The sequence below is a fragment of the Heloderma suspectum genome, chromosome 5 (genome assembly GCF_057233095.1).
Source record: "Heloderma suspectum isolate Gila_16-S chromosome 5, 16-S_ref, whole genome shotgun sequence".
In the NCBI taxonomy this organism is placed as follows: domain Eukaryota; kingdom Metazoa; phylum Chordata; class Lepidosauria; order Squamata; family Helodermatidae; genus Heloderma; species Heloderma suspectum.
The window spans coordinates 15,019,822-15,047,604 of NC_139462.1; the positions used below are offsets into that span (position 1 = coordinate 15,019,822).

The 27,783-nt window shown below is 46.2% G+C and overlaps 1 pseudogene; it reads left to right on the plus strand.

Annotated features, from left to right (window-relative positions):
- The first annotated feature begins 15,252 nt into the window (after positions 1-15,252).
- On the plus strand, positions 15,253-26,138 carry LOC146343602 (ferritin heavy chain B-like; annotated as a pseudogene).
- The last annotated feature ends 1,645 nt before the right edge of the window (positions 26,139-27,783 follow it).

Genomic DNA, 27,783 nt, shown 5'->3' on the forward strand with positions numbered 1-27,783 from the left:
AACATAGCTGACAAAAGCCATGCTGTCAGTGGCATTATGCATAATATTGGGAATCTGTAGCATGGAAACCTACTCCCTCTTGAAAACCTGCTCCCAAGAAGGTTGGGAACTTGCAGCAGCTAAAAATGTGTCAATATGCTTTTCCCCTTCCTTTTAATGGTTATGACCCATCTCATTAAGGGTTCATCCCATTATATGTTATATGCTCTCATAACTTGTTTGCCTTTGTTCTGGCTTAAACAACATGGGATTCTTTGTTTATACATTATGCCTCTAATATTGCACACATTAAGCTTTCCTGGCCCCAAACTGCACATATTTAAACATGAACATTTTTAAACTTCCTTTTTGCATGCACAACAAAGGCAGGAAAATGGCGGGTGCTCACCGGACAGCATTGCGGTGAGTCTAGGCAACTTGCTGAGCTCATGGGCGGCCCAAGCGTGGGTCCGGGGGGGGGCGAGTAGGGGCTGCGCTTCTGCGGGTGCCCAGAAAACCCGACCTGGGATGGGTTCTCTACTCCTTACTGCTGATGCTTGCTTGTTTATCCCCAAGTGACCTACACAATCTATGTACCTCTTAACACACAAACCTCACGCATTGTGTCTTTACAAGCTAAATGTGACTCTTACACAGAACAGATCAAGGTGATCTGAGTAACAACCAGAAGCCCTGCAGGCAGAGAAGAAGGTGAGATCTGCCCATCTGGATCTGCACAAGCCAGCAGTCAAGAAGGGAAACCTCATGTAAGTCTTCATTATGAACTTCTACTGTGCCTCAGACGCTTGTAGATTAGCATGGTGAGGAAGCTGAATGCATTGGGGTTTAGTTCTGAGGACTGCACATCAAGCGTTCTAATTTGTCTGGAAAACGTTTCTTCTTCAAAACTGCTAGCTTCAAAAATCATCTTTCAAGGTGCCAGGCTTGTTGTATCTGGAAATCTAAAGCAGAAATGTGCTTTGCACGACCTAATGAGGCTCCACTTAAAATCTGAGAATATGTAACTGTTCAGGCATGTGGTAGTCTTTAATCATGAGTTAACCCCAAGCTACAATCACAGACAATGCTGCCTCCTGTCAAGGGGATTAATCACAGATTCCTTGTTCTTCTTTGTAAATCTCAATGGATGCTGTCAAAGGCTAGCTCAATCTGGCAATGCAATAAGTCTATGCAATTTAGCTGTGCTTGTATTTGACCTCTCAGCTGTGTGACTTCCTGGAGTCCAGATATCTGGAGGAGCAAGCGAAGGCCTCCATGTGGCTCAGAGACCACTTCATTAACCTGAAACACCTGACAGTGCCCCAGAAAGGCATGGGAGGGTACCTGTTTGACAAGCTCACTTTAGGGCAGAGCAACTGGACACAATCGATCCTTGTGTAGTACTTCCATATGAAAAATAAATGAAAACAACAATATAAAAGCATGTCATGTCTAGTGCTTTTATCAAAGATGAAGAATTGTGGCTGAAGTGCGCTTAGGAAACTTAAGCTGAAATGTGTACAAAGATGTTGAACCAGTCTTTTCTAACTGTACATTTTTGAAGGATGGCTAAGCATAGTTTTCTCAAAAGATGCTCATCCAAGCTTATTTTGTCCTTCACCCCAGCAACAAAATATCTTGGGTTGGCTCTGTCTAGTGTGGGAAAAACATGACACTTCATCTCTTGTTATATTGCATTTCTATTTATTTAATTGGAATCCTGATGTATGATGGCAAAAAAAAAAGCTAAATAAGATGGAGCCCTGATACTGATCAGAGCTAGCACTGTCCAATATGAAATCCCAGGCTGTCAAGTCATGCTCCCACACAAAGCTGATTGATCAGTTGGCGACAATGAAAATTTCCATTGGCTGGCACCACATCCTTGCCTGCCTCAAACCTCTATTAATATCATCTTAATATCTTAAGATATCTTAAGATAATATCTCTTAAGATAATATCTTATGATAATATCTCTTAATATCATAAGAGGCTCTGCACCATAATAGCCTAGTTTCCTGAGTAACAGGATGGCTAAGGAAGAGAATTTCCATTGGCTGGCACCATCTGCTAATTACATATTTACCTGTCTCTTAACTAAGGGTAGGCAGCCTCTGGGGATTCATGGGGCAATTTCTAGGGCTGTGCACGGACCCCCGATTCGCTTTGGATGCCGCTTTGGATCATCCGAAGTGACCCCGATCTGCCTCAGACCAATTTGGACCCCCTCCAATCTGACTCGGATCCGAATCCAAAGCGAGATTCGGATATCTGGATCATGCAGTTTTGATGTTTTCCCATTGACTTGCATGGGAAAACACAAATGGTCATAACTTTTTCAGTTTTTAGACTATAGGCATTAAATCTAGGGACCTCTTCACCCACCTGTAGAAGAGGCCACCTGCAAAATTTCAGACACTTTGGCTCAGCTGTTTTTGTGCTAGGCGGAGTTAAAATCTGAGGTTTTCCAAAGAAGCTCTCCATGCAAAGAGCTGTAACGTCTCCCCTATTCTACACACACACACACAATACCTTGGCTTCTCCCAGCCCCCCTTGAGGGCATTGCACCCCACAAAGCCCAGGCAGTTTGGCCTACCATCTTGTGTGCAAGGTGCAGGTGAAATTTGAGTTTTTCTAGGAAAACTCCCAAAGCCAAGAGCTGTAAGTTCTCCCTGTTTCCATGCACACATGTGACACCTGGGCCCCTCCTAGCACCCCTCGAGGTCATTGCACCCACCACAGTTCAGGCACTTTGGCCCACTGGCTTGTGTGCAAGGTGCAGGTGAAATTAGATTATTTCCAGGAAAACTCCCAAAGCAAAGAGCTGTAACTTCTCCCCACCTCTGCTTCTGCTCCTGCCAGCACCCCGAAGATGCTTCATATTGCACTGAATTGCTTTGCCACACAGTGGACTGTTATTGGAATAAGAAGGTAATACTATGTGTACTTGCACTTTTTCAACACTGCCTTGAAATTTGGATGTATAGTGTTGGTGGAACTACAACCTAGCACGCACACATACACAGATACAGACACAGAAGGGCTAAAGAAAAGCAGAACTACCTAAGCAAATGATGGGTGTCTTTAATTTATTGTTTTATATTTCATGTTCTTTTATAGAAGGCAGGATAACTTCAAGAAATACAGGGTGATAGCACAGGCAATTAGATAACAGCCAAATCAAACCCTAATTTTTAAAAAGCCCTTCTTTAATTTCTGTTTTGGGAGGATCCACACACAGACGATTCACTTCAGCACTGGGGTGGAGGGACAAACACTACACACACAGGCTTCTATAATATGTCTTTAAGGATCTAGAAAGAAAGAAAAAACTAAATGCTTGAATATTGGGTGAGGGAATCAGGGTAGTGGTGAACGCCTCCCTTGAGGAGGGAGTGATGCCTTCAGCTCTCAAGGAGGCAGTGATAAGACCGCTTTTAAAAAAACCCTCCTTCGATCCCCAAGTTCTGAACAACTTCACCCAGTCTCAAATCTGCCATTTTGGGGCAAGGTGATTGAGCGGGTGGTGGCAATGCAGTTTAGGGCACACTTGGAAGAAACTGATTATCTAGACCCATTTCAGTCGGGCTTCAGGCCTGGGCATGGGACAGAAACAGCCTTGGTCACCTTGGCGGATTTGAGGAGGGCTCTGGATAGGGGTGAATGCTCCTTCCCTGTTCTCTTCGACCTCTCAGCAGCTTTTGATACCATTGACCACGGTATCCTCCTCGACCGCCTGGAGGGGTTGGGCATTAGAGACACCATATTGCGGTGGTTCTGGTCTTTCCTCTCCAGCAGGAATGAGAGGAGTTTTCGGACCCGTGGCCACTACCTTGTGGGGTGCCACAAGGTTCCATCCTCTCCCCGATGCTATTTAACATCTATGTGAAGCCAATGGGGGCTATTATGAGGAGGTTTGGGGTGCAGTGTCATCAATATGCGGATGACATGCAGCTCTACCTGTCCTTCAAATCTTCACCAAGGTTGGCCATAGAATCCCTGTCCAAATGTCTGGAGATGGTGAGTGGCTGGATGGGGAGGAATAAGCTGAACCCTGACAAGACTGAGGTACTTTTGGTGGGAGACAAGAGGAGGTTGGGAGATGTTGACCTGGTGTTGAATGGGGTACGGCTACCCTTGAAAGACCAGGTCCGCAGCCTGGGGGTCATTTTAGACTCCCAGCTGTCCATGGAGGCTCAGGTGTCAGCTGTGAGCCGGACAGTGCTGTACCAACTCCATCTGATACAGCAGCTGCACCCCTACCTTCCCGACCATCTGCTCCCATTGGTAGTAGTACATGCCCTGGTCTCCTCTCGTTTAAACTACTGTAATGTGCTCTATGTGGGGTTACCCTTGAAGACAGTTCAGAAGCTGTAGCTGGTACAGAACGCGGTGGCTTGCCTGATTACAGGCAGCCGCCGGTGAGATCACATCACTCCAGTGCTGAAGAAGTTGTACTGGTTACCAGTTGTTTTCCGGGCCAAATTCAAGGTGTTGGTTTTGACCTTTAAAACCCTATATGGTTCCAGCCCAGCCTATCTTAAGGAGCACCTCCAGCAACACCAGACAGGCCACTTAACAAGATCAGCCTCGGTTGGCCTTCTCTCTGTCCCATCAGCCAGGATAGCTAGGCTGGTGAGGACGAGGGATAGAGCCTTCTCTGTGGTGGCCCCCACTCTGTGGAACTCCCTCCATAGGGAACTCCACCATGCCCCCTCTTTAATGAGCTTCCACTGCACATTTAAAACATGATTGTTCAGGCAGGCATTTGGGGTGGGTTAGCGTATTTTCATGATGTTTTTTAATGTAGAATTTTATTGTTTTAACTGTTTTGTTGTTGTACATCGCCCAGAGTGGCTGGGTGACCAGCCAGATGGGCGATTAATAAATTTAATTAATAAATAATAAATAAATAAAATATGACTTAAAGGGGGGGGGAACATACCCAGAAGTCAATGTTTGTTTTTAAAATTCTAAATAAGACTGGGTTTGTAAAAATCTAACAGACACAGTTGACTGACAAAAACAACAAGAAAACAGAACGGAGAAAGCAGAAGTAAGTAGGGGTATACGGATTCCCCACCGTCTGTTCCGGTGGGGAATCTGTGTGGGGGGTGATCCATTCCTCTCCCCCGGAATCCTCCAGAGTGGTTCCGCTCTGCTTGGATTCCGGAGGGGGGGGACTGGCTTGGGGGCACTTACCTTCCCTCCTGCCAGCCCGAGCTGTTCATCTCCTCCCTGCCCCTGCCAATTGCCTTTACAAAAAAATTCTTTCTTTCTTTCTTTATATTAAGGTGATTGGGGGGGGGGGGATGTGCCCATAGACTTATACGCAAATAGAGTCATGAATCTTGCACATAAGTCTATGTGTCCTGCTGATCACATGTGCCCATATACTTATATGCAAAATAGAGCGGTGAATCTTGCGTATAAGCCTATGGACACATAGACTTATACACAAGATTCATGACTCTATTTGCATATAAGTCTATGGGCACATCCCCCCCCCCCCATCGCCATTTAAAAAAAAAATACTTTTTTTGTAAAGGCAATCAGCAGGGACAGGGAGAAGACAAACAGTTCTGGCTGGAAGAAGCAGCCGAGTGCCGTTCCACCTCCAGTCCTTCTGGAGCAGAGGTAAGTGGTCCCGATCCGCTGCAGTTTCCTGAGGTTGGATTCCAAAGAATCCAGCCTCATTTGAATCTGCAGCGGATTTCTCTGACATCCCTAGAAGTAAGACTCGACATTACACAACAAATGCAACCTTTTGCAGAGTCCAAAATCGAATAAACAAACAAACACAGGAATGGTGGGGGAGGGGGAGCGTGGCAGCAACTTGCAAGGAAAAGCTATGTTAGTTTGAAAAAGTATGGAAAGGAGAGATGAATCTAATCAAATACGAGTAACAAACGAGTTGGAGGAACAAAGATATAGGAGAAAGCAACTGGAATAGGTGCTGCAAAAGACACCATCCCAATGGGGACGGACAATCAAGGAGCAAGGGAAGGGAATGCTCCCAGCACAACCAAGCTGTTTCCTTTTAATTTAAATTCTGAGGAAAGCCTAATGGCAATCAAAATTGAATAAAGTGAAGGAACAACACCTAGGAATGCACATGCGCATGCGCACACAAATGATCATCTACCCACACTGGCCCTCTCCCCCAAAGACACAGCTAGGGCAATGACCAAACAGCCTTTCACCGAAGTGTATACCCCCTTCCTCCAATGCTCTCTCCAACTGGAGACTGCTAGCGTCGGTTCTGGCTGAGGGTTCCTATTTGCCAGAGCACACTCCCTCCTCCTGCTGAGCTTGCCTTCCCACCTCCCCCTGCCTTCCCCCTCCCTCCCTCACTCCCTCCCTCTCCTCGTCATGCCCCTCCATGTGAATGTTGAGAAGTTGATACATTTTGGAGACAGCCTGCCTGGACTGCTGAGGCTTTCAGTAGAGCTCCAAAAAATACGAGGCAGAGGAGGTGCTTTGGGGGGGGGCACTTCACCCCAGGGTGCCTCGATACTACTCTGAACCGCCTCGTATCATGAGGATTTTGGTCCAAAACAGCCCGCTTCGCCTCATTATTTGGACGTCGTAACGAGGCGGTGCACAGCCGTAGCAATTTCCCCCTCTAGAACCCACAGAGGGCAACATCCCTGCTCCCATGTCGCCACTGAAATTCAGTGGTGCAGGAGCAAAGAAGAGCTGCTTTTTCCTTGCTTGAAGGGAATGAAGCAATGGTTTGCTGCCATGTCTCTGGGAGCAAACCACTGCCATACCGCTATCCCACCAGCTGAAATTCAGTGGCATCACAGTAAAAAGAAGAAGGCTGCTTTTTCGTTTAAACCAGCCCTTTTTTGGTGCTGTTTTGCTACCAGATTTTGGCAGCAAACTTGGTAGGGGCAGTGCAGGCCACAAAAAATGTCTGGAGGGTCACAGGCGCCCCCTGCTCTAAACTATGTTAAAACAATGGATGTCAGAGAATTCCGCCACGGATCTCGGTGAGGCCGAATGCCAGTGCATTCGGCCCCCCCGAACTCCATGGCGGAACGGTCCGCCACCCGCCACCTCCCCACGGATCCCCCCTGGGACGAGACTTACCTGGGGCGGATCTTCCAGGTGGCGGTGGCTCCAGTGGCCGCTGCGGCAGCAGCGGCCGCTGCAGCAGGTCTTCCGACCGGCTGCCACCGCCACCATTTCCAGTCTTGTTAAAAAAAAAAAGACGTGATAGGCTATGTAAAGATCTACGTAGCCTATCATGGCTAGGTTTAAAAAAAAAAAACAATGTGATAGGCTACGTAAATCTTTACGTAGCCTATCATGGCTGGGTGGGTTTAAAAAAAAACGCGTACGCAAATGGCGGCGGCTACAGCCGCCGCCATTTGCATTCCTTATTTTTGGCCATCTTAGTCTACGTAAATATTTATGTAGACTATGGCGGCGAAAATAAAGGGGAACGCAAATAGCGTAGCGGGCGCTATTTGCATCCCTTTTTGATTCGCCGCTTTAGCCTACGTAAAGATTTATGTAGGCTAAAACGGTGAATCAAAAAGGGACCCAAATAGCGCCCACTACGCTATTTGTGTTCCCCTTTCTTTTTGCCGTCATAGTCTATGTAAGTATTTATGTAGATTCAGATGGCCAAAAATAAGGAACGCAAATGGCGGCAGCCGTAGCTGCCGCCATTTGTGTACGCGTTTGTTTTTTTCCCCAGAGTCCTCCGCGGCCGGAAATCCAGCTGCGGATGGCTGTGGGCTGGCCTGGAGCACAGCCGGCCATCGAGGATTCCAAGGGGGAGGAATGGATCGCCTCCCCCCCCACACCATCAACATAATCCGCGAAAGGTAAGTCACTTTCGTACATCCCTAGTTAAAACCAAGTGGATCAGCCACTTCCCTACTAGGGATAGTCCATGTCACTGGCTGTGCTGTCTGGGGATGATGGAAGTAGCCCAACATATCTGAAGGGGTACCAAGGTGAGGAAGGCTGATAGAAAGGGTAGCTCTCAGAACTTCAGCTGCTCAAATTGTTCTAACTGACATGGCAAATGTTTTCCCCAACAAAATGCAATACCTAGCTGCAAAGCAAAGAACAACCCATCCTTTTCAAAGTTCCTGTTGGTGACTGTATAACATGAGTCCTGAATGTTTTCTTGGTATTAAACCATAAAATTTGAGAGGTGAAATGTGGAACCAGTTTTATTACTATATGCTTGTTCTGGCCATTTTCCGCGAAAGGAGCTAAAACTACAGTTCCCAGTAATGCTAGTGTCAAGAGCACCCTAGCTGCCTCTTGCAGTCCCTTCCAATAGCCAACTCAGTCAGGACACAGACGACGAGGATTCTTTCCAAGGCTTTATTCCTTTATTACTTTATTATGACTCTTTCAGATACTAATCACTAGCGACTAAGCAAGGAACAGCACTGGGGAAAGATAGCAGAGCAGCCTAAGCTCCAGGTAAGGCAGCTGGTCCCCGTTTGAAGGAGAAGCGCGGGAAGACTCTGAACTTATGGGCTATGGAGAGATCCTCCCTCTTTCCCTTGGGTCCTCGGGACGCGACCATAGTTTTAGTGCCAAATGAGCGGAGCGCCTCCTTTCAGTGCCCTCCATCTGCCATCACTCCCTGCGTCTGCGCCGAGCATCCAGCAAGCCCCCCTCCAGCGCTCTCTCACTGCCAGGGTCACTATCTAGCCCAGGAATGCTGGCAGGAGGAATCTCTGCCAGCTGAAGTGCTTGTGAGAGATGAGCGAGCTCCTCTCCCACAGATTGCTGTTCCTCCTCAGAATCAGAATTGCTCTGGGGCTCTATGGACTCAGTTTCCATCCTGACAGCTAGCTTGTTGCAAAAGGGATTCAATCCAGATTCCTCTTTCCTCATCTGAATGCCCATCAGAGTCACATTTACAAAAGCTAGTTTAAACTTTGCAATGCAATCAATAATCTCTGCAGTGTAGCACCTTCAGCTGTGTGAGTTCTTGGAATCAGAAGTAAATGAAAAACTCAAAGAAAATCATCAAGCGACTGGGAGACCACCTTACCAACCTGAAGTGCCTGGGAATGGCATGAGGAAGTACCTATTTGACAGGCTCAACCCGGGGGGAGCAGCTGAACCCCCTTAATAAAACTTTGCATCATGTGACGTGTTTAAAACAAATAAAGCTAAACGTTAGCACAACCACTGTTGTCTTTACAAAAAGATTACTAAATTGCTTGGAGGTATGACAGCATATAAGGAATAATGATTTGACACTGCCCTGAGGCATCCTGCATAAGGAGACATTAGGGATGGATGAGAAATTTGCTTCAGTGAATTTTTGAGCAGGATTTTACCCAGTTTGCACCTTCCAGACTGAGCTACAGTCAAAGTCCATACATTTTTGAGCTTGCAATGTGATTTGTAGTCCAAAAGAAGAAGCATTCGCGAGCATGCATACATTTCAAAAATGCGTGCATTACAAAAACATACACAACTGATGCATACATTTGGAAAAATATGCAGGGAGGTACGCATGAATCTTCATGCAAAAAAAAGAGAACAAAGTTCTCAAAGTTTGCCACCTCATAGGGACTTGAGTTGGAATGAGCTTTGAGATGGAATTCAGAGAACTTTGGGTTTTGCTGATTCATACCCAAGGAGGCATTTGCTAGGGTTTGCATACCCTCGTAGGGACCGCTGGGGTTGATGCCTTACCTGGCCTGACCCTAGCACTTGCTGGATAAAAGCTGGGAAACCACAAAATGAGCAGTGGTAAAGGGGGAGGGGCCAGGGGAAGGAGGCATGGCCATTGGGGGACCCCAGGAGGAATGGATTGGAACCACCAGAGGGCCAGATTGTGAGCCCAGACATGCAGTTCTGCACTCATGGCTTAATAACATCAAGGTCAGGATGTGGAAGTTCTTGGGTTCATATTCCTGCAAGGATTTCTTCTAGAAAGAAGCTGCCTATCCTGACCCTTGATGGGCTCCCTAACAGACATACCTCCAAGTGACCTACATGTTATCACCTTAACTCCTGCATCTGGGTTGGAAGGTGGGCAGTTCATGGCTGATGGAGAGACACAGTTGTAGACTGGCCCTCTCATTTCCATGCTCTTTTCCAAATTCTTTATTTAACTTATATCCTGCCTTTCCCACTGAAGACAATGCTCTAGTTCCATTGAAGATGGATTGTGAACCTACTTTAGCTACAATGGAAGTGGCACAATCCAGGCGCAAGTCTACGGCATCAGCTGTGAGTGAGAACTAATCCCAGGAGATATCACCTACATTAATACAGTCGACAGAATCTGCAGGCTTCCTTGCTGACAAAATCTCCTTTACAACACAGTCTATTACAGTCATCCTCTCTTTGTCCCTAACATCTGACCCTTTCCATTAGGCTCTCCATCTAGTTTCATAATGACCTTTCACTGTTCATATTAGAGGTAGAATGCCGTGGACTTCTAGCCTGAAGAAGCAGGAGGACCACTCAACATGTTTCTAAGGATGCTCTTGACTTGAGAGCTTTTCCCATGAGCAGGTCCACAAAGATCTTGTGATCCTCTCAGCAAGAAGCAGAGCTAATACTACATTACACGTGGTTGGTATAATGTTACCGTGACACTGAGAAGGAAGAATCACTGAGCAGGGGTTTGGACTCGATAGTCTTGTAGGCCCCTTCCAACCCTACTATTCTATGATTAATCCAAATGGGCTGGAGTTGATGTTTTCAAAATGAAGAGTCTCCTCACCTCTTTAATGATGGCATTCAATTATCCCATTAACTCCAAGGAGTTTGCTTAAGGAACAGCAGTTCCTTAGTACTCCTTATCCATCACTGAACGAATGCTCTCTGAGGCAACTTCAGACAGGAGGGAAAGGGGGTGGGTGCAGAGGGGATTGGCGAGCCCACCTTACACCATATCCCCAGGCCTTCCTAGCCTCCTTTCCTCCTGCTCTGCACAGCCCCAGATAGACAGGGCAAAAGCCCATCAAGCAAAAATACAGAGCAGGAGGAGTGCAGAGGCAAAGTCCACCTTGGCCATTCCTCCCACTCTGCATTGGGTGGCCATAGGCTTACAGCCATCTCAATAGGATTGCACCCTTATTTAGAAGATTTGATTGAATTACCCTTAAGGCAACTTACAATACAATGTAGTAACACACAGCCAAGCAACCCTTAATCCAAGGGTGGGCAATATGTGGTCCTCCAGATGTTGCTGGACTGCAACTCCCTTCTCCCCTCTCCATTGTCTATGCTGGCTAGGACTGAACATCTGGAGGGTGCCCAGGTGCCCACTCTGCCTTAACCCCCTGGCTGATGGATGGAGCCAGACGTTTTGGACACCAATCCTCATAAGACCCAACCAGCATGGCCAATGGTCAGGAATGCTGGGAGTTGTAGTCTAAAACATCTGGAGGGCACCAGGTTGGGGAAGGCTGGGCCGTGGTGTGTTTCCCTTCAGCCTTTCAGACCCAAGACAACTTGTAGTTAAATTCAAGTGTTCCTTCCAGGAGGAAGGGGGAAAGCAAAGTCCTTATAGTTTCTCCTTCTTCCAAGGTCTTCCCCCTTGCCCTGATGGTCTTCCTGCGAGGCAGAGCATGCACCTTCCCAGTGGTGCTTGGTCCCCTGGCTGATGCCAGAGGCCAGAGAGTGCATCCTTTCAACTCTATAGTCCCTGGGCAACTCTACATGCATAACAAGAGCCAGGAAAGCAGTCAAGCAGTTCTAGTATGGTGCCAAAAATTACTTTTGCATTTTTTCAACCATTCTCATTCAATTTGATAGAAAAGAAATCGATATTTTGTGTGAGGGGGGAATCAAAAGAGAAGAACATTTTGGTGAAATTGCCATGGGTGGAGTGCAGGTGTCTTGTGCTTATCTTAGTTATGAGGTGGCTGAGGTGTTTGTGTGAGTATCCTATCTTTCACTGCACAATCATTTCTCTCTCTGGCAGCCAGTAGCCTCCCCAGCTTCCCACACTTCCAGTAAAAGCCCAGGGGAAGACATCATGAAGTAACTCCTCCTATGGAGCTTCTTCCAACCAGGATGTGTGGGCAGTTGGACAGGCTGCAAAGCAATGAAAAAGAAATGGCAGCTTTGTCCACCTTGTAATGATGCCAAAACAGCCAGTCAGGAGGGGCAAACAATGAAAGTGAAGGTACCCCTCTCATCAGTCCATCATGATGGGTGGCTTCCTCCTCCTCAGTTTTTGCCCCTGCAGGCTCTTATATCTTCCTCTGTAGATCTCACTGGTTGATAGGGATGTCAGAGAATTCCACCACAGATCTCAGTGAGGCCAAATGCCAGTGCATTCAGCCCCCCGAAATCCGTGGCGGAACGAAGCCCCCCGCTCCCCCACCCCACGAAAGGCACATGAAACGGAGCACTTACCTGCTGCTGTCCGCGCTGACTTGCGAATGGCAGTTGCCATTCGCTTCTTCATTATAGCTGTGATAGGCTATGTAAATAATTATGTAGCCTATCACGGCTAATGCAGGGATGCCATTTGTGTCCCTGCAGAGGCTGTGATAGGCTACGTAAGTATTTTTGTAACCTATCACAGCAAAAAAAAAAAAAAAAACAGCGGATGCAAATGGCAGCAGCTACGGCGGCTGCCATTTGCATCCCATTTTTTTTGCCATTTTAGCCTATGTAAATATTTATGTAGGCTATTATGGCGGAAAAAAGGGGAACACAAATGGCGGCCACTGTGCCATTTGCGTTCCCTTTTTTCTTTTTGCCGTAATAGCCTATGTAAATATTTACATAGGCTGAAACGGCCAAAAAAAGGGGACGCAAATGGCAGCCACTGTTTTGGGGGGGGTTTGCCGTGATAGGCTACGTAAATATTTACGTAGCCTATCACAACAAAATACAGGGATGCAAATGGTGACAGCTATGGCAGCCGCCATTTGCGTCCCTGCAGGCTGCCCAGCTGCCGGATGTCCGGCTGCGGATGGCCCTGGCCGGCGGCTCCACAGAATCTCCACGGAGCAGAGCTGGCCAGAGAGAATTTCGGGGGGGGAGGGATGGAGCGCCTCCCCCCCACTGCGAATGCCACCCTTCGAAAAGGTAAGTGACTTTCGTACATCCCTACTGGTTGAGTGGTGGGTCATAATTTTTCCAGGGCCTAGATTGGCTTGGGGAAATAATCCAAGTTCTTTCTTTTATTTTTCGATAAGATCTTGGATCATTTCTGGGTTAATCTGAAGTGAGCTTCAGAAAACTCTACCTAACTCTTCCTTTTACCCATTAAAAGGAGCTTCAGACACTTCTACAATGGTGTTGCCATGGTACTGCTTCACCAGCAGTTAGGAACATAGGAACTTGCCTTATACAGAGTCATAATGTCAAGCTCAGTATTGTCTACATTGACCAAAAAGAGATCTTCAGGTTTTCAGGGAGGCATTTTTTCCAAGCTTTGCCTGGAGATGTCGGGGATTGAACCAGGGGCCTTCTGCACATGCTCCATTCTAAAACAGAAAATTACCATTTGGAAATAAATTGAAGTGATTAAAAAAAAAAAAACGTTTGAATTAAATTATTGCCAGGTTTCCACCTTCAGAGGAAAGGATCCACCCACAGACAGAAACACATAATCAGGCCAATGCATCAAGTTAGGGAGCAGGCCAACATTTTCCAGGTAGGAGCTGCACTGGCAATCCATTCTCGTTCAGTTTGAACAACCACATTCAAAATCTACTGTGGGACTCCATCTCCTGTCAGCACCAGCCAGCATGACCAATTGTCTAGGGTAATGGGAATAGTAGTCCAACAACTTTAGGAGGGCCACAGTTACCCCATCCCTGATCTAGATGATGAGTTACCAAATTACTGCTAGCTTTCAAAACCTGTTGAGTTGAAGAATGAATACCTCGTCTGGACGAAGAGGACTCCATCCTGATACTTATTCTGGAAGCCCCAGTTTCTACTTTGACTATGGGAATTAATAATAAAGAGAGCATTACAGAGTGCCCCTCTATCTTCCCTTGTTGCTTTCAATTTTCCATTTCATTTTTTAGAAATCAAGCACTGGCCAATTATCCCAAAGGCATGGGAAATGGCAGAGCTGGAAGAGTTGTCTTATATACTCTAACCCTCTTTCAATAAGGTCATTCCGAGATATAGTGACTTGTCCAAGCCCACACAGAAGCTGAGGCAGGATTTGAACCCAAGTCTCCCCAATGCAGACATTACTTTAGAGAAGTAGCTAGTAGTTATGACTTTTTCTGTTTTACTCTAGAGTAAGTGCAGGTCCCCTATTCTGGATCAGGACCCTAGCGGTGGGGGGGATTAACCCTCCCACCCCCACTGTGGTTCCCATCTGGATCAGAGCCCTGCAATTTATATTGCCAAATAGTGATCCATTTGTGGATCATTATTTAGCTATATAAATTGCAGGCATGGGGCCCCCTCTCTGAATCTGGACCATGGAGGTGAGGGAAGGGTTAAATCCCCCTACTTCACTCTAGGGTCCTGATCCAGATCACATCTCCTGCACTTACAGCGAAACAAAGGAAAAAGGCATAGTTGCTAGCTTCTTCTTTAATGTTCGCATTGACCCTTAGTGTAATGCTGTAGAGCACTGCACTGGCCTTCAGGACTGAACCAACCACTTCATTTATTTAATAGGTTCCACTTACCATGTATAAAAATGTCTCTAAGGAGCTTGCTATAATACCTTATAATACATTAAAATAGAACATTTAAAAGTGTTAAAAGCAAACACTCACAGTGCGATAATTAGCAAATACCGTGGGCAGCACAATCAATCAGGAAAAGCCTGGGTAAGAAGATGGGTCTTTAACTGGTGCCTAAAGCACGCCAATCCTTTGTTCCAGCAAGAAACTGCCTGTAAATTCTGATTACCTGCTGATGCATGGGGGGAATAGTAAAATCCCACACAAAGTTTGACATTTTAAACACATCTCTGCATGTGAAATTGGCATTGTTGGTCCCTAGCAAAAACAGGCAGCAATTACATAAAATTACTCCTTAAAAATAAAAGGCAAACAACAGGCAAAATGCTCATAGATGATTTTAAGGCCTTTTTCCCATCAGCTGCTAGTGCTAGCTGGCCCACTAAATCATGTTCTGCTGAGTCATCCTCCCGGCCACAAAGCCGATTGGTGGTGGCTTGGTAAGGAAGAGAACTTCCACTGGATGGCACAGCTGCTAATCACATACTTACCTGCCTCTAAACTGTACATATCCCACCTGGGCCAGTTGCTCCTATGTATGAGTAGTTGAATAGCATTTCTGTTGTTTTTACTGCATCTTGTTTCCTACAGCAGAGTTATGGCTTCTGAGGTGTGCCAGAATTTCCACGCTAAGTGTGTGGCTGCTGTGAATCAAATGGTGACTCTTGAGCTGTATGCTAGCTATGTGTACTTGTCCATGGTAAGTATTTAAATTAATATTTTATTGGGGTATATTATTCCTGGGTATAGTCTAAAGGCAGGACCGTGGTGGCTTAGTGGTTAAGATGCTGAACTGCAGACTGGAAGGTCGGCAGGTCAGCAGTTCGAGACCCGAGTGCTGTGTGACGGAGTGAGCTCCCGTCTTCAGTCCCAGCTCCTGCCAACCTAGCAGTTCGAAAGCAAGAAATTGCAAGTAGATAAATAGGCACCGCCTCGGCGGGAAAGGTAACAGCATTCCGTGCACCTGGGTGTTCAGTCATGCCGGCCACATGACCATGGAAGCATCTTCGGACAGTGCTGGCTCTTCCATTTAGAAATGGAGATGAGCGCCACCCCCTAGAGTCGGACACGATTGGCTGGGGACACCTTTACCTTTACTTTTTATAGTCTGAAAGGCACATGAGGCAGCCACTGTGCTGAAGCTAAGCAGGTCTGGGTCTCGTCAGAGCTTGGAGGGGAGATCACCTGGGATCTCCACCATGTAGCCACCTTGAGTTCCACAATGGAAGAAAAGTGGGATATAAATGTAATTAAATAAATAAACAAAATGGCAGATGGGGGGGTAAATGTTCATAAATCATGTTTGTTTCCATTTAGGAAGTATATATGTGAGTGAATGAGCCAAGTTTCAGTCTACTCTTATATGTAGATGCAAGTTTTGTTGAGTCCCACTGGGACTCATATCCAAATAACTATACATGCTATTGTACCCTAGGTGAGTAAATATATAATATGTCTGCTACCAATAGTAATTCTTGTGGGGTTTGATGACCTTTGCCTTAAACATGACCCTTGATCCTCAGCTTCTATTTTCCTGGGAGGAAGGTTGAGCAAAAAAATACTTCAGCTGAACCAGGAGCATGATAACTTCTGCTGGCATAACATAAAAAAAGCTTTTGTATTATTTAAGGGACTTGTGTACCTGACTCTCCACTTACAAAATCGACAAGGTGGGGAAGCCGTTTTCCTCCCCATCTTTGTGCACTGGAATTGCAGTGTTTCATGTCATCCTCTGTTTTAACTGAAGGGAATAACTGTAAAGATAATTCATCATAAGAACATGAGAAGAGCCCTGCTGGATCAAGCCAAAGGCCTGTCTAGTCCAGCGTTCTGTTTGCACAGTGGCTAACTAGATGCAAATTTAGAAGACATTGCTATAATTTAAGCAGAAATGTAATACACCTCACCATAGTGGAGAAGACTGTGACCAGGTAAGCTGTGCACCTGTTGTTGGTCGGTCTTGTGTCCAGGTACTCAGTGTTGTTGGGTAAATTCAGGGTCCCTGCTCTCTCCTCTTAGGGTTTGTTATCTTGAAGCTGGGCTTGGAGTGGACAGCCCACCAAAGAGAAGACACCGTCAAATAGAGGACTGTCCTCTGTAAAGTAAGACACATGGCCACCCTAAGTCCAGCATTGCATTCTTTCAGTGGCCAGCCACATACCTCTGGGAAGCCCGTAAGCAAGACTTGAATGCGATAGTACCTTCCAGTTATGTTCCATAGGAACTGATATTCTGAGGCATGGTGCCTCTGGTAGTAAAGGTAATATATAGCCATCACAGCTAGTAGCCATTGATGGTCTTACCCTCCATGAATTTGTCTAATCATCTCTTTATAGCCATCCAAGCTGGTACGTATGACCCATAACATATTTGAAAATAGGGGGTATGGGAGGGACACAAGTTAAAAAAAAATCCTCTGGCCTGATAAATGCAGAGGAGAGTTAAGTAGTGATGAATTCTTAGGAAACCTCTAGTATCTACTTAAAAAGTGCATTCTGTGAACTGCCTTCTACATGGCTTCAAACTCTGACTAGTGGTAACACATATTCAAACCCTGATCCTTATTAATGCCTGGTGTGATCCTGACTGAAAAAGACTGGGGTGTCATGAGAGGGGGCGGCTTTTGAACCATATGTGATGGAATTCTGGAAGGTGCATTTTCCCCCTAGTCTTGCAATGTGGTGTCATGAGAAGCTGCACTAGCCTTCCATACAGCTGTTGAAGGCCGAGGAGCCCTGTCCTTGACTGTGGGTGGTGTCACCAGATGCTATATTGTCTTAGGATGAGCCATCATTATGCAACGGAAGTTGGTATCTTCTGTGTTTGTGGCTATCAATAGGCAGTCCAGACCTTGACCACAGGTGCAGTACGGCTGGAAATGTGTGGAAGTAGCCAAATGACAAAGCAAGGCAATGGCAATCAAAAGGAATCTGTATTTAGCCCAGCATCTCTAGCATTGCCTGTTTAGGTGGGCAACTTGTACATATTCAATCATTGCAGATGTTGCACTCAATTGAGTACATACTATCTAACAGGATACTCTGTGGCTTTCATGCTCCTTCATTCTTCTTCCCCTCCTAGTCTTCCCACTTTGACCATGATGATGTTGCCCTGTGCCATGTGGCCGATTTCCTGAAGGAACAATCACAGGAAGAGTGAGAGCATGCTCAGAAGTTCCTGAAATACCAGAACAAGTGCGGGGGACGGGTTGTGCTGCAGGACATCAAGGTGAGTGTCATGATATCTTCAGGTTGTGCCTCACCTGGGGTGGGGGGATATTAAGTCCTGATGCAACTTGTAGATTACTTTCTTAACTGTATATACAGTGCTACATACACTGATGCATCTAGTTGCTGTGTTGGGGGGGGGGGGTTAATGCACAGAAGCCAGAGCAGGACAAGTGAGGGAATAGCCTGGATGCCCTTCAGAAGTCTCTTCAGCTGGAGAAGAAGGTGAACCAGGCCCTACTGAACCTGCACAAACTGGTGATGGAGAAGGGAGACCCTCATCTGAGTCTTCATTCTGAATTGCTACAGTACTCAGAAGGCTTCCTGGCAAGTTCAGGAAGATGAATTTAAGTTAGATCAGTTTTGAACAGCATAAGCTCAAAACTTTAGCTCTTATAGGGAATTCTTCTTGAAGGAGAAATGCTTGGATATGAGAACAACATTTCAAGGTACATCTCTTTGTTCTCAGGGTTACAGCCAGAAACAAGGATGTTTAAATCTTATTTATTCATGGCATTAATACATTGCTTTTGATACATAGTATCCCCAGGTAGCTTACAATCCAATTTGAAATGGCAACAATTAAAATATGTGCCATCAAGGGAATCAAGATAGATATTCTTCAAACTGATGCCTTGTTCATTTTCTGTGAATGGAATTAGAACTACGTGCACCACTCCATTCAAAAGACATCTGATGTCAAACTGTCCTCATTGGGTATTCTCAAAAGGAATGTCTACATCATAGAGCAGGGGTGTTGAAGCTCTTTCAGCCTGAGGGCTGAATACAATTTCAGAGAAGCTCTTGGGGGCTTCATTCCAGTGGTGGGAAGGGCTGAAAGCAGAAGGGGTGTGGCCAAAACACCAGCATATTTTAGCTTAAAGCTCTTACTGCCATAACTCAGCCTTAAAAGAATCATTTCAACCATTTAAGAAGGGGGGGCATGCAAATGCCAGGAAACCAGCAAGTGATTGGCAATTGGAGGAGGGCCAGGGGAAGGGGGGTGGCCATTTGGGGAACCTTGGAAGGCCAGATTTGGACCCCAGGAGGGCTGCATTTGGCCAGAGCTTCAGCATCTCTGCCACAGGTAGAATACCTAGGGATGTATGAAAGTCACTTACCTTTTCGCGGAATTGATTCGCAGTGGGGGGGGTGCTCCGTCCCTCCCCCCAGAATCCTTGACAATGGGGGAGGCGATCCGGTCCTCCCCCCTGGAATCCTGCCCGGACGGCTCCTCTCTGTGGCGGCTCCACGTAAGCATCTGTGGATGGGGTCAAAACTGTGACGCTTACTGATTTTAAACCTACTTGAGAGTAAGTAGGACAAGCCTTACTTCTGAGTATGTGTGCTCAGAAGTAAGCATGACTGAACCACTCAGCAGTATTTCCCCATACCATCCCAAATACCAAGACTCTGCATGTCTGCTCAGAAGTGAGTAGATGTGTTGCTCTGCTCATGCTTACAAGAGCTTTTTCCTGCTAGGATGCCGGGGAGGGGGAGGTCAGGGGGAAATCATACAGGCTGCTATTGATAGTCTGTGAGCCCTCATAGTGGTGGGATCCCTGTTGGAAGGCAAGTCATATTTAACTGGAAGGCAAAGGGCTCCATGGCAGCATTTTTGGACATAGACCTGGCTTTCAAGAAGACTGATCTAATCCAGTGTTCTTCCTCATTTGGCCTACTTCTCTTGATGGCCTTCCTTTGCCCCTGAGGGCAGAGTTGCCACTACCAGTCAAGGAGACAATGCATTTTCACACTTCAGTTAAGGGGGGGGCACAGAGAGAAGTGTACACTTCTAAAAAATGTGCACTTTCCTGTTCGAATGAACCAAACCAAAACAAAAAAACACAGGTTGCAAACAAGAATGGGAGCAAGCCAAACTGAGCTTTAAAGTGAAGTTCAGAGAAACTTGGCAAACTTGAGCATCCCTGGCTCTCCCTCCTTCAGAAGGAAGGACTCGAATAAGCAGGAGTATATAGAAGTGCGAAGAAAGTTTTAGTAACTTCATTCAATTCCCACCCACCCCTTGCACATTAACACCAAGGGAGAGTGTCTGGTGGTCCTAGGCTGCTATTGCCTTGATACTGCCTTTTCCAAACATGGTGCTACTGTACTTGTGTTATAGAATCATAGAATAGTAGGGGAAGGGGCCTACAAGGCCATCGAGTCCAACCCCCTGCTCAATGCAGGAATCCAGGTCACAGCACCCCTGACAGATGGCTGTCCAGCCTCGTCTCGAATGCCTCCAGTGTGGGAGAGCCCACCGCCTCCCTAGGGAATTGGTTCCACTGTCGTCTTGCTCTCAAAGTCAGGAGGTTTTTCCTGATGTTCAGCTGGAATCTGGCTTCCTGTCACTTGAGCCCATTATTCTCATATTCTGTGTCCTGCATCCTGGGAAGATTGAGAAGAGAACCTGGCCTTCCTCTCTGTGACAACCTTTCAAGTACTTGAAGAGTGCTATCCTATCTCCCCTCAGTCTTCTCTTCTCAAGGCTAAACATGCCCAGTTCTTTCAATCTATCCTCATAGGGCTTTGTTTCCAGTCCCCTGATCATTGCCCTCCTCTGAACCCCCTCCAGCTTGTCTGGATCCTTCTTAAAGTGTGGTGCCCAGAACTGGACACAGTACTCCAGATGAGGCCTAACCAGTGCTGAGTAGAGGGAAACTAGTACTTCCCGGGATTTGGAAGCTATGCTTCTATGAATGCAGCCCAAAAGAGCATTTGCCTTTTTTGCAGCCACATCACACGGTTGGCTCATATTCAGATTGTGATCCACAACAATTCCAAGATCCTTCTCACTTGTAGTGTGGTTGAGCCACGTATCCCCCATCTTGTAACTGTGCATTTGGTTTCTTTTTCCTAGGTGCAGAACGTGGCATTTATCCCTATTAAATTTCATTCTGTTTTCTGCCCAGCACTCCAGTCTATCAAGATCACTTTGAATTTGTTTCTGTCTTCCAAGGTATTAGCTATCCCGCCCAATTTTGTGTCATCTGCAAATGTGATCAGCATTCCCTGCACCACCTCCTCCAAGTCATGAATACAAATGTTGAAGAGGACTGAGCCCTGCGGTACCCCACTCGTTACCTCTCCCCAGCTTGAGAAGGTCCCATTGATAAGCACTCTTTGAGTCCGATTCTGTAGCCAACTGTGGATCCACTGGATCGTTATTTCATCTAGCCCACTTTGAGCTAGTTTGTAGGGGTGTCAGAGAATTTCTCGCCGAAACTTCGGGGGGCCAAGTGCCAACGTATTCGGCCCCCCAAAGTAGTTTCGGGGAGAAATTCTCCGCACACACACCCCGCACCCCGCACCCCCCGCCCGGGATGGGACTTACCTTTCCCGAATGTCGCTCCCGGTGGCGGGTTGCAGTGGCGGTTCGGCAGGGCTTCGACAGGGGCGGGGGTGACAGCCGGTCTTTCGACCGGCTGCCGCCACCGCCATTCCAAGAAAAGTAAAAAAAAAAAAAAAAAAACGCCCCCGTGATAGGCTACGTGATGATTAATGTAGCCTATCACGGCTGACTTTGCAGATCTAGCCGTGATAGGCTACGTAAATCATCACGTAGCCTTATCACGGGGCGTGTTTTTTTTTTTACTTTTCTTTTGAAGTTCGTGGCCAGGAAGACGGGGCACCTCCTCCCTGGCCTGAATTTTGGCCAGGTGAGGCGGGAAGCCTCCCCCCTCGGCCTGAACTTTGGGGGGAGAAGCGAAGCACCTTCCCCCCACCGCGAAGCAAGCTGCGAGACCAGGTAAGTGACTTTCGTACATTCCTACTAGTTTGCTCATCAGGATATCATGGGGCACTTTGTCAAAAGCTTTGCTGAAATCGAGGTATATTACATCTACAGCATTCCCACAGTCCACAAGGGAGGTTACTTGATCAAAAAATGAGATCAGATTCGTCTGGCAGGATTTGTTCTTGATAAATCCATGTTGGCTTTGAGTAATCACTGCATTGTTTTCAAGGTGCTTACAGATGGATTGCTTGTTCAACTGCTCCAGAATTTTCCCAGGGATTGATGTCAGACTGACTGGTCTGTAGTTCCCAGGTTCCTCCTTTTTACCCTTTTTGAAGATAGGGACAACATGAGCCCTCCTCCAGTCATCTGGCACTTCACCCGTCCTCCATGATTTCTCAAAGAGAATAGACAGTGGTTCTGAGATTTCTTCTGCCAGTTCCTTTATTACTCTAGGGTGCAGTTCATGTGGCCCTGGAGATCTGAACTCCTTCAAAGTAATGAGGTGTTCCTTGACCATATGCCTATCGATCTCAAGCTGCAATCCTGCCCCTTCAGCCTGTACTTCGCCTTTGCCAGGGGGGTCATAGACCCTCTTTTGGGAGAAGACTGAGCCAAAGTAGGGATTGAGCACTTCTGCCTTTTCTTTGTCATCTGTTATCATTTCGCCATCCTGATTGAATAGCTGAACCACCTCTTTCCTCTGTCTTTTACTATGCAGGTATCTGAAGAAAGCCTTTTTGTTGCTTTTAGCATCCCTCACTAACCTCAGCTCATTCTCAGCTTTAGCCTCCCTGACACCATCCCTGAAATTCTGTGCTACCTGCCTGTACTCTTCCTTTGTTTGGCCTTCTTTCCACTTCCTATATGTGAATGTTATGACATGCATACCTTTGTAATATGTGTATGTTGTACGCTGTTAGGGAAGGTGGTGGTTGGAGCAGGCTGCCAGAGGTAGGGCCTTGCTGCTCAGAAGCCTCCATACTTGGCTCCCAAGATTCCTGTGCCCTGCCGGACTGAAGCCGGGTGGGCAGGCGGAATGGCAGAGGCGATCTTTGGCTCCCTGTTCTCTGATTAGGGATGTTGTGAGCATCAGGTTGGGGCTTGAAGCTTGGCAATTTCTCACCAGGTCGGCCCCCTGGATGTCAGTCCGTGGATCCTCACACTTGCCCGACTTGGTGTGTGTTGAGTTGGGTAAGCGCGGTGATCCCCATTCCCTTGCCAAGCTGCCATTTTGCATAAATAATGGTGGCTCTGCTTTTTATGTAAAGGTCAATTTTGTGCAAATTGTGGCTGTAAAGAACCGAGTTATGCAAAAGTAATTTTGCATAACTGGGCCTCTTGACGGCTGCTGTTTGCACAAGATCGGCCTTTCTCTAAAAGGCTGAGCTGCCATTTTCACACAAAGGAAAGGAGCGGGAGGCCACTCTCCACGCATCCACAGTCTGCCCGGTGGCTTGCAACAGGCAGCAAGCAGGGTTGGCAGCTAGCAGAGGTCCAGTGAACAGTGCACAAGGTGGGACAAGGTGAGTTCACCCATCCCTACTTCCAGTCTTTGAGGTTTTAACTAAATATGCTTTTCAGCCCATCTAGCAAGGGCACTTCAGAGGGGGAAGTCTCCATTCTCCTGCCCTCCTTGCCCATGCCCCCTTTTCTCCCTCTCAGATGTTGCATTTTTATGGCCTCAAAGAGGCAACTGGCATGGTTCTCTCCATGCCAGCTGTGAGGGGCTGGGGGTTGGATCTCCAACTCTCTGCTGAGGTCGGAGTGCTGTCTCCGACCTCAGAAGGGGATTTCCAAGCCATCCTATGGTCTCTGGCATGCTCACCCAGGGACCACAGGATTTCTGTCTGAGGTGGGTAGTGCTCATCCTGAGCTGCTACCAGGAAAGGCATAAAATGGATCATACCTCAAAAGAAATTATTTGAGTCTTGAGCATGAGCTTGATGATATACCTGATTGCCCTCTGTGAGAGAAACAAGAAAAAAAAAATTTACCAATGCTTGTTGCCTAATCAGTGGCATGGAAATTAACGTTTTGAGAAGTGTGGCAGAGTCGGATTGCAACTTTGAATTCTAGCAAAATCTGGATTATTTGCTTCAGAGAACAATTTACCTGGAGGCACACATTCACAAGCATGTCACCTTGTATTTTTTAATAATATGGATTTCCCTAGGAATCGATTTTGGCTCCATTTTGAAAGGCTGGATTTAAAAAATGGAACATGAGCCACCCAATACCAGATGGGTGAAATAAAATTATTCTTCATTCCTCTTTATTACTTTTCTCAGGCTGCAAACTTGTACACACAATCCAACCTAGAATAGTACTTTCTCTCGGCCTCCTACACAGTGTCACATCCCTCACCAAACTCCTCCCCTTTCTCACGCGCGTGCGCACACACAAAGATAGACATCCTGCCCACCTAACCTCCCTTCTCTCTCTCTTCACAAACAGTGACTTTCCTTCACCAACTCAATGTGCCTCTCTGCTGTTTTATTCCTTACAATAGGGCTGTGCACTGCTTCAAAGCGGGACATTTTGGGCCCCTTCTGAGCCGAAGCAGAGGGGGCACGACGTGACCTGAGGCAGGTCGGGGGGCTCTTCAAAGTGCTCGGTGTGCTTCAGAGCTTTGGCACCCCAGCCCAGCTGGCGGCTCCAGCTCCTTACCTGTGGTGACTCACAGGAGTCGCCACTGTTACCGCTGCCACACCACTATCGCTGCCAGCTTCTGAGCCCTGGATGGGCATCGGCTCTTTGGGGCTGGAGTCACCGTCCAAAAAACAGTGACTCCCTGCAACAAGAGCCGGTGTGTGTCCAGGGCTCAGGAGGTGGTGGTGGCGGCCCAGGTAAGGAGCTGGGGGCTTGCATGGGGGCATCAGGGGGCCCCAAAGTGGCATTTGGATGGCTGAATTTGGGGTCAGCCCAAGCCAAATCAGGTCCACCTCTGCAGCCATGAAGCAGCTTCCAAGTCGAATCAGGGAGTCCCTGCACAGCCCTACTTTACAACTGGCTAAAATTCCATGGGATCCCTTGCACACATCCCAGTGCTTGCTGATTGATAGCATTATTAATCACATATCCCAGCCTTCCTCTACAGACCAAACAATGGCATATGTGGAGGTTGTCTCCACTTGATTGTCACAACAACAACCCTGTGAGGTAGCCTCAGCTGAAACATAGTGACCACCTCCAAAGCCACAGAGTGAATGGAATGTCTTCAAGTTAGGCAGGGTGAAGTGATCTACCACTTTACTTACCTCTTCACTTAGCACCAGACTTCGGGGTGCTAAAAAAGGACAACTTATCAAGTATTTAGTTAGGTTATTATAGTAGTTTTACTACAGCTGGATTTTCTGTCTTGGTAACCAAAAATATCTTGACTCTTTTTCGAAACCACACTTCCCCAGTCCAGCTAGTTGTTACAGCACACTTCTGACTGAACATGCATGGGCCCTCACGTAAGTTGCTCTCTAAGAATTCTTTGGTATATGGAAGGTTTCCTTGTATCAGAGAAATTAGGAAGCTGAACACATCATTCCGATTCTGAGAAAGTTCATTTGCAAAATTGCTTGCTTGCATGAAGCCCTCGTGTGGAAAAACCTGTCCTTCCTAGTGGAAGGCTTGAGGGCATTAAAAGCATTGACAAATCTTGCTTGACTTCATGGCATGTATAATTTTGATGAATGTAGTGTTCTTCTAGCCTTTTTACCATAATTTGATTATAACCCCCAGCATCTGCACAGACTGTCCTCATGCAAAGGACACTACTGCTATATTTCATGGATGATGTCAGTTGATGACTTTGTCAAAATGAGAGGATATTTTATTTATACATGGTGCCATGTTAAAGGTTCGGCGGATGGGGGTAATGGTTATAAAAACTCGATAAATTTTACATCACTTTTCATAACGATCAAATAAGGTGTGTATTGAACCATGTTAAGGATGTTGCCCCATCTGGAAATCACCAGTTATTTATTTATATAATTAGACTGGTTATTTCCCAGACTTTCAGCTATTCATGAAATCACCCAGATTGAAGCTACAATTTCTCAGTCACATATGGAAACAATCTGTGCAGTATGGCAAAAAATGCAAATTAAAGACAAATTCTTTCAGTGGTCCCATTTATAAGATTTTTTTTTCTTTTGATGTATCCAAGCCATCAGAGGGTTTTGTCTGTCTCTTGTATGATATTTCTGTAGTCTTTATCACTCCTGGTATCCTTTTTTGTATGATACATTTCTAAAAATGCTGCCCATCTTGTTCTTCAAAAACCCATCATTTGGCTTTCCCAAGCTCTACTATGCAATAGATTGTGTACATTGTCTATCAGTGCCTGCCTCTGACTCCCTCAGCTGTATGGCTTCCTGGAGGCCAAATGCCTGCAGGAGCAAGTGAAGGCCATCAAGTGGCTGGGAGACCACCTCACCAACCTCGGAGTGTCTCAGAGTGCCCCAGAATGCCCTGGGGGAGTACATGCTCCACAAGTTCATCTTAGGCAAGAGCAGCTGAACCCCCTCCTCACTGAAATCATAATAGCATGTATTGGGAGGGGGGTGTTAAAATGTTGCTTTGTTCAGAGACACAGTGCATTTCAAGGGAAGCCTCCATTGGTGCTAATAGGCCTTTATTCCAAGCAGTTTTCAGTCATCGAAAACTCAGGAAGGAAGGAAAATAACTCACAATGTAAGCAGACTTCTCCCATATAGAAGCCTGGCATGTTTGCCTTAATGGGACTAGGTAAGGAAAATAATAGGCATGTATGAGAAATTCATTTTAGTTCACAGATGATCAGAACTTGCCCCATTGGGGAAAAGGGATTTTATTAACCCCTAAGCTCCTCAGTTGATCAAGGCTGAGGGAGTTTGGAACTAATGAGGTGCAGGCAGGAAACAAGCAGTTTAATCAGATAGATAGATAGATAGATAGATAGATAGATAGATAGATATAGAAAGTTTAAAATATATCAAATGAAACACACAAAACAGAAATTTTTCAGGTAATTGCATGCTCCCTGGTTACAGTTACCCAAATTTGGTGCATTAAATGAGTAAATATACAGTTAGTCCCTGTTTGTTGCACAAGAGCTTGGCTGGCTGTACAACCCAAACCAATCTGAGAGTATGACAGAACAAAGATATAACTCTCTCTCAGCTCTGGATGGTACAGTTGTATCTGCCACAGAATTCTACCCAAAGCATACTCACATTCACGCTACCAACACTTGGCCAAAGTGATTGGCATGTGGCCCATTGGATGAGGGTCCTGCCGGTATGTGCACATGCAAATGATCCAAATGTCAACATGTCTCTCCTGAACATTGGAAAGCTCAGGGGTTTTATATGCTTTTGCTTCATTTGAGCCTATGACATCAAAGAGGAGACTGACGCGTTCTCTGTTAATACATCATGTACAGTTCCAATATGGATGCTGTTATTGAAAGTCCTTCTGACTCCCCAACATCCTTCAGACTCCCCAACCTCTCTCAAGGTTGTTTCTGTGGCTGTCCAGTACTATCTTTTGTTATTAAAACATCTGCTGATGCCCATCTTTTGTTGGCCCATCTCCATCTCTGGGATACTTTAACATTCTTCAGCACGTACCTTGGCACCTCCATTCAGCCTTCCTGCAATACAACCATTTGTCCTCCATTCACACCTCCCCCTTAACCTGGGCTAGGATGTTTCATATGGATATAACACAGCATTGCTGACATATCAACCTCTTCATTCCATGATGTTTCCAATTGACACATGTTTTGGAAAGAATGGTCATTCAGGATATTTACAATTGAGGCCTTATTCATTGTCAAACTTTTTATACATCTTTTTAGTTTCTCACCACATTTGTTACATTTCAACAGGAGGACAATAGTTTACCATGGCGCTTGAAATCCATGGCCTATATATGGGTAGAGAAAGGAAGAGGGGTAGGAAGCTTTTAGAAAGGAATTTAAAGGTCATAGAGAAATATAGTTTTTATTGACAGTAGCCAAGCTTGGTTGTGGTGAATAAAAGAATAGAAGTATAGGAAGGGAAATATTGAAGAAAACTAATTAAAGAATCTCTATCTATTTATCAGTATGTCTGTGTGTGTAAATTCAGGTTCAGTATCCAGTACAAGACTTCTAAAAGTACACACAGTTTGCCATGTGTCA